The 11,332-nt window shown below is 47.3% G+C and overlaps 1 pseudogene; it reads left to right on the forward strand.

Annotated features, from left to right (window-relative positions):
- Window positions 1–572: 572 nt before the first annotated feature.
- Window positions 573–11,332, forward strand: part of LOC111553699 — a 27,189-nt pseudogene continuing 16,429 nt past the window's right edge.

The raw sequence follows: 11,332 nt of genomic DNA on the forward strand, positions 1-11,332 counted from the left end.
TTATTAAATTGAAAACTGTGTTTTTAAAGATATTAGACATGTTTCTTATTTAAAAAGTCTTAACAATAATGTCAGAGAATAAAATAATCTTTTTCCAAAAAACAGAAATCATTGTGATTATTTTATCTTATTGGAATGTTGGATAATATAGTCTGCTACATTAATCATCAAGCATGCTATGGGTTTTCCATTTTTATAGGATTTGTACCGCAGTTGAGGTAATACTGGTAATTCTTGTGCTCCATTCGAAGATGAATAATAAAGGCCAAAATCAAAGACCTGGCATAGAAGCTGTATAATGAAGATAGCTCTGAAGGAACACATGTACACATACATAGACACACATATATATAAAGTATGCACAGATTTTCTTTTTAAGTTTTAAAGTTTTTAAAGTGTAAGCCAGCCCTGCCCCTCTCCTGGAGTGGGCAGGGACAGCAGTTGCCTGTGCAGCTTTCCTTGTGAAACCACAGGCCCTTCCGGCCACACTGCCACCTGGCCATGTCTCCTTTCCCTTTTTTTTCCCTTTTACCTCCTTTCTCATTGACCAATGGGCTTGGAGCATTGAGGCCATGCCCTTATCCTGCGTTCTAGTGCAGCCCTGGTTACACCTCCGCTGGCTCAGTCGCACAGCTGCATGGTAGCTGGCTAGAAGTGTTTAGCAGTGGTTGCCAGGATCACACTGATGTGATCCCAACCCCGCCTCCCTCTCTGCCCTGTGGTGTCAGACGAAACTGACACAGTGAATTGGACACAGCCAAGAAAAAAAGGTAAAATGCAGCCAATTGGCCACGGCCAAGAAAAAAAGGTAAAATGCACGGGGTCATGGCTACCTGACCCAGCCCCAAGCCCTCTCTGACAGCAGGACCACTGCCAGAGTCTGTGCCACTCCTGAGGCATACTGGGCTGGGCCTCTGGGCTTCCCCAGCCAAAGTCTTGTCAGCCAGCCCCACCCCATCAGCAGCCCAGCCCCCACCCTCACTGGTCACTCCTGGGTGACTCTGGGCTAATGACTCCCAAGGCTTCCCACTCCAGATTTGGTCCTCACCTCCTGCCACCCCAAGCCAGACCTCCCTGGGCTCTTTGAGCTCATATCTCCAAGCACCTCCTCCCCCACTGCAGAGCAATGTGGCCCCCACCAAGGGAGGAGTTGTTGGGAGAAAAGCTGAGTGTTGGGAGAGAAGCTGAGGCAGGGCTTGCATGTCTGACATAATGCAAGAGTCTTGGAACATGTCCGGGGTCCAGGGTATAAAACCCCTCATGACCTTTGGAATACCAAGCTCTGTGCTAAAGAGTGGAAGGCTGCCCTGCCACACCACAATCTAAGCCCAGGGCATAAAACCCCTCGTGGCTTGGATGGAATCCAGGGCTCAGGGCATAAAACCCCTCGTGGTCTCTGGAATGTGTCTAGACTTGCTGGCTCCTTGCTTCTAGCAATCCCAGGTTCATAAAACGATTGTATCTTAAACTAGAAGAACATGTTTCCCATTATCTCAAGTAGTATAATGTGTTCCATATACTTCAAAGAAAAATGCTAAACTGTCACAGCTGTAGCTCATTCACTTGATGCACTGCTTTCTCTCAACGCTCACATCCTTACTACCTGCTTCTTTGTTTGATCACCAATAAACAGTGTGGGCTCCCAGAACTCGGGGTCTTCGCAGTCTCCATTGCTAGCGTTGGCCCCCTGGTCCCACTTTATGCCTTAACTAGTCTTTTCTCATTCCTTTGACTCCACTGGACTTCGTAGCCCCCATGGCCTGGTGTAGGGTCTGATCATTCCAACAAGGAATGGAATGTAGTGAGTCACAATCCCCCTGGGAACTGTCATTATTGCCACAAGACCAGCCTTTGATCTTAGGACCCAGTCCCCTATCTGTTCTCACCCCCTTTCTGGTTCCTCTGGTTGCAGCACAAATTTCCAGCTGGAAGGGGAATGGGAACTATGGGACCTGGGAGCAAGAGCTTTCAGGTTGCCTTACTCCCTTAACTTAGACACCAACAGTGTGAAAATCTTACACTCCACACCGTCGCCTCCCCCCGCACCAGTGAGCAAACATTGACTGTTGTCAATGGGAGAATGGGATTGGTTGGTTTCCTTCCAGGCTTCTACTCTTAAGAAAGACTTTAGCATTTTGTTTTCTGAGTTCTCTACCTCATATTTGAGTTCTCCACCTCATATTTGAGTTCTCCATGGTTCTGAGACCAGAGTGCCTTTCAGTCAGTGGTCTCTGGAGTGAGATCTGCTCATCTTCTGTGGAACAGATCTTGGGAAACTGAACTTGACAGCTTGAATCTTCCTCATCTCATCTCAACCTGGGGTACTTTGAGTGGCACAGGATAAATCTGGGGCATCTTTCTGAAGCATCAGTTTGGCTTGATTCTCTTGAAAGAGAAAAAATAATATACTTAGGGGTGACAGTCACATACATTTCTAAGAGTATACCAGACTTCTCTCTGAAATGAGGCTTGGGTTGTCCTCTTCCTGATAAATTCCCAGATTTAACAGAAAGCCTGCCTTCTGTCATGAGGATACATTGATGTAAAAGTTTGAGAGGTGCTGGTATACTTCTTACACTAACAGATGTGTGACGATGTGTGACTCTGAACTGCACAGTGTACAGTTCCTGCCTACTTGATGTTTACTTTTCTACCTCTGCCTCTGGTTTTGGTCCCTGGAAGCTGCTGATTCATGGCAAAACCCCAGAGCTCGGAGTCAGAAGACTGAGTTTAAGTTTCATTATTGCCTTTTTTTTTTTTTTTTTGGCCATCGTATCAATCCCTGTCTGTCCTTAAGTGATTGTGACAACACCTTGTACAGTTGTTGGTGGCATTAAATCAGATGGTGTATAAGAGTATTTTGCAAAAACCGTAACGTAGGATGTGACTGTAGGGGCTTATAGTTCTCATGAGTATTACATGAGTATTACTGCTCTTCTTTTCCAAAGTTGAGAGAATATTAGCAGAGGAACAGCCCTTGTGTTCGGCAGGAGTAAAGAGGAAGAAAAGGAAAAAAATGGCAGTAGCACTGAGACACCCACTTCTGGTGGTTGCCACTCACCTGGGGATGTGAGTCTTGGCTGGCCAGGCTTCTGGTGACAAGGGGCCCAAGGGGCAGTAGAGAGTAATTGTTAAGATTGTGGAAAAACTGTCAGGTACTGGTTAAGAATTCTGGGTTCAAATCCTACCTCTCCATCTGCTAGGGATAAGATTTAGGGCAAATTGCTTGAGCTCTCTTTGGGCCTCCTTTTTCACATCTGTAAAATAGGGTTGGTATTGTTTTATATATATTTGTGAGGTTTAAATGAGATTTGTTATTGCTGTTGTTTTTATGTTAATCCCTAGTACAGGGCCTGCTGTAAACACCCAGGACACCCAGGAAATGGTAGTTACTGTTTGATTTTCCTCATCCCCAGTCTCAAGGGGAAACCATGCCAATGAGAACAGCCATTTGCCATCAGGCTGTCCCTTTAGGAGTCACTGAAAGGGTCCCAGCATGTGGTAAGGAGAACCCCAGGCACTAGGGTTAGGAGAAGATCTAACTTTTGCATTCATCTTTGCCATTAGTTTGCTGTGTGACCACAGAAAAATCACTTCTTCCACTGGGCCTCAGTTTCCTCCTCTGTAAGATGATACTGGATAAGATCAGTGTCTTCCAAATTTGTTTTTTAGCTGGAGACTCCTTTGTTCAAGTGAACCCTTACTCAAAAGTCTGGTTTTTAAAATAGAGGTGGAGGTCTTCTGGAGCTCTCTCAGATTCATCGCCCATGTCCTGGGCCTGAGGAGAGGGGTCCGGTGAGCTTATGAAGAGCTGTGCTGGTCAGGTGACCCCACTCCATGTTACTGCATCGCTTAGGGGACTTTCCCATCTATCTATTCTGTCCTTGGCAAGGCAGCAGGTGGCCATTTGGTGGGAGGAGGTCACAATCACAGGTTGTGATTGTGACCTCCTCCACTCTTCTTCAGCATTTCGTTTCCCTGAACCTGTATCTTCTTCATTCCCTGACTTTCTTGCCTCTCTCTAAGCAACTCTTTCTCCCCCTGCCTTTGTTTTTCCCTTTTTGCTTCCTGTAGATTCAGGACCTTGTGAAGGTGCTGCGTTCCCCACACTGGACATGTGGAAGGTGAGGGAGTGCTGAGACTTCTCTCTGGCTTGCTCTCTCCAGCTGTGCATGCCCTTAGGCTTCTCTGGTTTGGGGGAATACTTTGTCTTCGGCTTATTTTATTTTGCTGCCTTAACCTTCAGCCTGTTTGTGTCCACTTCTTCACCTGTTTGATTGTTTTTTTTTCTTCCCCCACATCTTTTATCATTTTAGAGAAGGTGAGACATACCTTAAAGTTTAACAACAATTTGAGAATAACTTTCAGAGCAGCCCTGTGGGATTTGGGGCTTTTTTTTTTTTTTTTTTTCTGAGATGGAGTCTTGCTCTGTCGCCCAGGCTGGAGTGCAGTGGCAGGGGCACAGTCTCAGCTCGCTGCAATCTCTGCCTCCTGAGTTCAAGCCATTCTCTTGCCTCCACCTCCTGAGTAGCTGGAATTACAGGTGCCCATCACCATGCCCAACTAGTTTTTGTATTTTCAGTAGAGACAGGGTCTCACCATGTTGGCCAGGCTGGTCTCGAACCCCTAACCTCAAAAGATCTGCCCTCCTCGGCCTCCCAAAGTGCTGGGATTACAGGCATGAGCCATCATGCCCAGGCTGAGATTTGGGCTTTTGAATGCCCAATGTGATGCTCTCAGACTAGGAGGCATGGAGAGAAAAAACCCAACGAACCTTTTGGTTTTGCCCTAAAGGCAAAGATCATTAGACCACATAGAAGTTTCTGACTTTTTAAAATTAATTCACTTTGGTTTAAGAGAGAAAACACAGGGTTAAGAGAAAATGAGTTCATGTTATAGTTGGAAGGATTGAAGCTATTTTTTCAGAGGAACTAACTGTAAAAGATATGAGGTTAACCAAACAGATAAATGACCGAAACATTCTGCCCCTAATCTCTTTAAAATCAAATGAACACTTAGCGATATTCACTGGGCCTTGATAGCAAAGGCACTTTGCTAAATAAACAATGGAGAGAATAGATGAACAAGCTAGGCTGCACACTGAGGGAGGCAGACTCCTCTGAAGGAGGCAAGAGAGAATTTTGGAACATTCTAAATGCTCAGCTTTGGGGTAGCTTGGTTCGGAATGGACTTGAGGCTGGGGTAAGTGGCATTTGAGGCTGACTTGAAGATTAAAGGTGGGTAAACATTCATCCATAAGGGGAGTAGGGGAGGCAGGGAGAGCAGTGAGGTCATGGCCGTAATTATGAACTCGCAGAGCACCTTTCAGGAGCACAGGGAGCCTGGTAGGGGGCAGGGCATGGGGGTACAGGGGGCTAGGAGATGACTTCCTCTGGTTGTGATTTGGCATTTCCTTCATATCTAACTTGCCTGGGGTGCTCCTGAAAAGCCAGAGGAGCAGGGCACAAATGGCACCAGATCCTGTTGAAGATGGGCATGGGGAGGGGCACTGAGACAGAGCACCCTTGGCTGCTGTTAGAGACTTTTCAGTTCTCACACCTGTTACCCGCCCCCCTCCAAGTCGGTCAGGTCTGTCCAGGTGCTGTGACTCACCTTGCCAGCTCAGAGGAGATACTGAGTAGTATAGTGCAGAGTACAGGCCTAGAGGCATCCTGCAGCCGTGTATTTGGCTTTTTCTCTGCCAGTGGTGCAGTGGATTAGGGGGTCTGGAGCCTGTTTCCTAATGCTCTGAGATTCTGTGTCCAGCCCAGGTCTCTCTGTTCTGGAAACAAAGGCCCAGATCCCCATATTTCCTTTTTGCTGTTTAGTTTTAGTTTTTGTTTTTGAGACAAGAGTCTGGCTCTCTCTCCTGGAGTGCAGTGGTGGGATATTGGCTCACTACAACCTCTGCCTCCTGGGTTCAAGTGATTGTCGTGCTTCAGGTCTCCCGACTAGCTAGGATTACAGGCATCCACCACCGTGCCCAGCTAATTTTTTGTATTTTTAGTAGAGATGGGGTTTTGCTATGTTGCCCAGGCTGGTCTGGAACTCCTGGCCTCAAATGATCCACCAGCCTCGGCCTCCCAAAGTGCTGGGATTACATGCATGAGCCACTGCACCTGGCTCCTTGTTGCTTCTATACCTTCTCTATATCCATAACTGTTTCCCATGTAAGTTTTTTTTAATTTCTCATTTTTATTACCATGTAAATTTTCTTTCTTTTTTTTTTTTTTTGAGATGGAGTCTCGCTCTGTTGCCCAGGCTAAAGTGCAGTGGCTGGATCTCAGCTCACTGCAAGCTCCACCTCCCGGGTTCACACCATTCTCCTGCCTCAGCCTCCCGAGTAACTGGGACTACAGGTGCCTGCCACCTCGCCTGGCTAATTTTTTGTATTTTTAGTGGAGACGGGGTTTCACCATGTTAGCCAGGATGGTCTCGATCTCCTGACCTTGTGATCCACTCACCTCGGCCTCCCAAAGTGCTAGGATTACAGGCGTGAGCCACCACGCCCGGCCAACCATGTAGGTTTTCTACTCCAGTAGTGCAGATTTGTGATTGTAGTATCCTGAGTAGAGCTGATAACATTTCCAGAAGTAGGGAATAATGGAGAGACAGAAAAATATCTTAATGTGATGGGACCATTTGAGGAGAGTAGGCTTTATTTTATTTATTTATTTATTTATTTTTTTTGTTGAGATGGAGCCTCGCTCTATCACCCAAGCTGGAGTGCAGTGGCCGGATCTCAGCTCACTGCAAGCTCCGCCTCCCGGGTTCCCGCCATTCTCCTGCCTCAGCCTCCTGAGTAGCTGGGACTACAGGCGCCCGCCACCTCTCCCTGCTAGATGTTTGTATTTTTTTTTAGTAGAGACGGGGTTTCACCGTGTTAGCCAGGATGGTCTCGATCTCCTGACCTCGTGATCCGCCTGTCTCGGCCTCCCAAAGTGCTGGGATTACAGGCTTGAGCCACCGCGCCCGGCCTATTTTTTTTTTTTAACTCCATTCTTAGCTACAAGACTTAAAATTATCTTAAGTTCTGCTAGCCTCTGCAGCACTTGCTCTAAGGAGGGAAGCAGATTTAGGTTTTCAGAGGCTAAGACCGAAGGGTCCAGTAAGCAGGCAGTCCTTTCCCTGGAGTGAGGTGTAGCCACTTTCCCCAAACCCAGCTTCCTGTCTAGGCCCTGGCTCCCTGGTGTTTCTCTCTTGTCAAGCTTAGCTGGTCAGCCAGCTTTTTCCACTGTCTGCTCACCTGGCCTGTTGGATATTAGAAGATCTCTAGAGCCAGATGCTTGGGCCAAGAGTAAGGCCAGAGTCTGGAGACAGGCTGGGTGGGGCTCTGGTCAAGCAAGTAGGTCCAACTAGGGGCAAGGGAGAGGCGCCACATGACTCCAAGTCCTGAATCCTAGGATGGTCCCTAGCTGCTGTTTCCAGGAAAGAGGCCCCACAATTTCTAAGTTGCCAAGAGCCACAGGGCAGATGTCTTACCTCTGTTTTTTTTGGGTGGTTTCTTAATTGGGTTGATGTTTCTGGATGTAAAAGGACAGGGTAGGGGTGGTGACCATGGTTGATTCTCTTTTTACCTCCAGAGAGTGGGGAGAGGCTTCTAGTTGGGCAACTTTTTTTTTTCCCTGAAAAGGCCTGAATCAGAAACTCAGTCAATAGGTGCAGTGGCTTATACCTATAATCCCAACACTTTGGGAGACCAAGGTGGGAGGATCACTTGAGCCTAGGAGTTTGAGACCAGCCTGGGCAACATGGTGAGAACTTAGAGAGACAGGGTCTCGCTATCTCACGGGTAGCTTATTCTCTAGGACCAAGTGGCCTTCCTGGGGATGGGGCTGGGGGAAGGCTGAGACTGGCCTTTTACTTGAGGTCTGGGGAGATGCAAGATTGTTGGAATGAGCTTGGGAGCTTGGCTCACCCCACCCTGGGTGACTGTTATCAGACACTGAATGACCCTCTTACATGTTTCTTCCCACACAGAAACATGATGCTGACAATGCCCCTCATCTTACGGATGAAACCAAGTGAGTGTCTCCTATTGGGGCAGCAGTCTCTAGGCCGAGGGAGTCAGGAAGGCCCCTGCCCATGACCTTCTTTTCCATCAAGCCACCTGCACCCCTGACCCATGTCTCCACCCCTACGACTTTCTCATCGACCAAGAGCCTGCAGTAACTCTACCAACAGCTCAATGGTGTTGCCTCTGAGGTACCTCAGAAATTGAAGCCCAGAGTGGGGTGCAGGGGCAAGGAAAGTAGGATAGAAACTGAGGCAGGTTTTCACAAGAGAGGGCAGATCCTGGGAGCAGCTGATTTGCTGCTGGGCAATGTTGAGGAAGTCACCTCTTCCCTGAGTCTTCTCCCTTGAAGCTGTTCACATGAAGGAGTTGGACCACATGACTGGTTGCATCATGTTTTGCTGTAGAAGCACCATATGAGTGCTGCTCTGAAGGGAGGGATGGTGGGGAGATAAGAACCATGAGATATTTTGGTACAAAAGAGTTGTGGAATGAAGGGTTCAAGATAGGCAGAAAAGAAAATGTTGCCAATTGCTGGGGAAGAAAGGAAGTCAGAGGGCTTAGACACTGAGGGGGCAGAAGATCTCCATGTGCACCATCATCTCTTGTAGTCAGCAACAGGTATCCATGGGGAGGGCCCTGCATCATCTTGTTAAGAATCAAAAATTCCTCTTCAAAGTTTCTGCTTTTAAAAACAATAAGTGTTAAGAATAATAGTTCCTTTTAAAAACTACTTTAAAGTTTTCTTTTTATGCTACAAACTAATAAATCTTTTACTTTACTAATGACTCTTTGTTATGCCCTGGGTAGCTGTTAAATATAGTAGAGAAATAAGTGTATTCTATGTTTCTATGTCCTTATATTTTAAACAAAGCCTGTTTATTCTAGTTTCTAGTCTGCCTAGATATGCTTGGACATGCCTAGGCATGTCCCAGCTCGTAGCCTATGCCTTTTCTTTATTTGGAAATGTTATTATTATCCTAGTTTCCTATAAGTAACCCCCTCCCTTTCTTTGTTCTCCATCATGCCATTACCTATTTAGGAAAGTTTTAAGATTTTAGCAAATCAGAATCAGTTTAGATTGTGAGTTCCAGCTCTAGTCAATGAAGATAGGACACAGCAGTAGGGTCTTGATGCATCAGGGATAAAAACTCCTGCTTTCCTTTGTTTGGTGTGCTCTCATGGCAATCTGGCTTGCAAACAGGATCCTTCTGCAGAAGTAAAATTGCCTTGCTGAGAAATCTTTTGTGTGTTCGTGTTCCCTGCGACTCCAGATTTTCATTTCTAACAATCTGCTATCCTGAAGAATCTGGAGGTAAGAGGGCCTGGGCCAAGGTGCAGTGACCCCCTGGGCCAGCCCTCAAACCTCCTCCCACAATGGGGATTGGGTGACCCTCTGCCCGCTGAGACAGCCCAACAGCTCCCAGCCCTAATTATTGCCCTGTCTAACTCTCCCCGCAGTCCTCCTCCAGCTCCTCCTCTCTGCATGCGTCTCAGAGCCAATACCAAGAGGTAACTGTACCCTGAACTCCAGCTATCTAACAAACAATCAACTCAATAGAATGATTGAGACATTGTTAAGAGTCTAGTAGGGTCCCCTGGTGCCACTCTGCCAATCCTGGGCTCCAATTTCCCCTTGGGGCCCTGAAGAAAGGGGCTAGGGGTGCCCGGTGCCAAGGGTATATGGGGAGCTGGGGGGCCCAGGTCTCAGCTGGAGGGACCCCAGAACATGGAGCATGCATCATGGCTCGCTCTTCTGTTGCTGCCCTCTTTGCCTACTGTCTCTTCTCCAGACACCCCTGCTCCAGTCCTTGCCACACACGCCTTGGGATTGTTGCCTCTCGGGGAAGTGCTAGTCTGACTGGTTGCCAGGAACTCCATATTTCTGCCCTGACTCAGTCCCTAATTTGCTCTTTGATTCTGGACAAGCCACCTCATCTCCTTGGGCTTGTGTTTCCTGAGGAAGTAGAGAGTATCAAAAGTCTCTGCTAGCTCTGAGAGTCCAAGATTTAAAGGTCCACTAGAATGTAAACCTCAGGGCCAAGGGATCCTGTCTGTACTTTTTTGTCCTATATCCCTGCTATGAAGAATTGTACCTGGCCCATATGTGCTCAATGTTGAGTGAATGAATTTTCTAAATCACAAGCTGGCAGAATGGTGGGCTTTTCTCAGACTCCATCTATACATGTCATTGGTAGAAGGTCGTGACTACAAGTTGTCCAGGATCTTGGAATTTTGAACAAAGAATTGGATAAAATGCCCAGCAAAGCAAAGAAAGAATGAAGCAACAAAAGAACCAAAGCAGGGATTTATTGAAAACACAAGTACACTCCACAGTGTGGGAGTGGGCCTGAGGAACCTCTCAAGGGCCTGGGTACAGAATCTTCCTGGGTCCAAATACCTGCCAGAAGTTTCCCATAGGCCACTTCATGCTCACCCCATGTAACTGAAGTGGTAGCCGCAATCAGTCTGATTGGTTGCAGAAAGCAGCCAACCAGAGGCTGAAGTGAAGTTACAAAAGTCACACTCCTGTGCAAACAATCTGATTGGTTGCAAAAAGCAACCAGCAACCAATCAGAGGCTAAGGTGAAGTTACAAAGTTATACTTCTTGGCAAATGAAGATTTGACCAGCAATCAGTCTTAACTTGTTGCAGACAGTCAATTTCCCATCTGCCTCGCAGAAAAGGTGAAAGGTTCTTTTCACCTCAGAGACAGGTGAAAGCCTCTGGTTCTTTCATTACTCAGACATGGAAAGTTAGGGTTTTCTTTTCATTTTGGTTCTAGGAAATCGGCACGAAACAGTCTTAGGTTCCCTGCCTCCAGACCCTATTTTCCTGCCTCATAGAGGTTTATGTTACTGTCCTTTCGGGAGAATCCAAATTCAGACTTTCAGTTCTGTGGCTGTGGGCCAAAACCAACAAAGACCCAAATCCTCTGTCCTTGGGAGCTTGAGGAGAGTTGACCAATTCATGGTCCCAGTGGGTCTGAGAACTTTGCCTTTAAAATCCACTCCTGGCCTCTGCCTACCGCTTCATGGCCTGGGGAATAGAGTCGAGGGGGCCACCCTTGGTCACCTTCCTTTGACCCTCCCCACGAAACAGCACAACCAAGAAATTGTGGATCAACTGGAAGTAGTAACGTGATTTCTTTGCTCACAGCATGACTGCTGGGTTTGGGGGGCACTCAGATGTAGAGGCCCCAGTCTTGTCTTGCCCACTCCCAGCCTGGAGAAGAAGGCTTACCCCTCAAATTCCACCTCATCCCCACAGGGTCCCTGATAACCTGGTCCCATGGGTGGGCCTGTCCTGGGGCATTGG

This window comes from Piliocolobus tephrosceles, chromosome 6 (assembly GCF_002776525.5).
Source record: "Piliocolobus tephrosceles isolate RC106 chromosome 6, ASM277652v3, whole genome shotgun sequence".
Taxonomy (NCBI): domain Eukaryota; kingdom Metazoa; phylum Chordata; class Mammalia; order Primates; family Cercopithecidae; genus Piliocolobus; species Piliocolobus tephrosceles.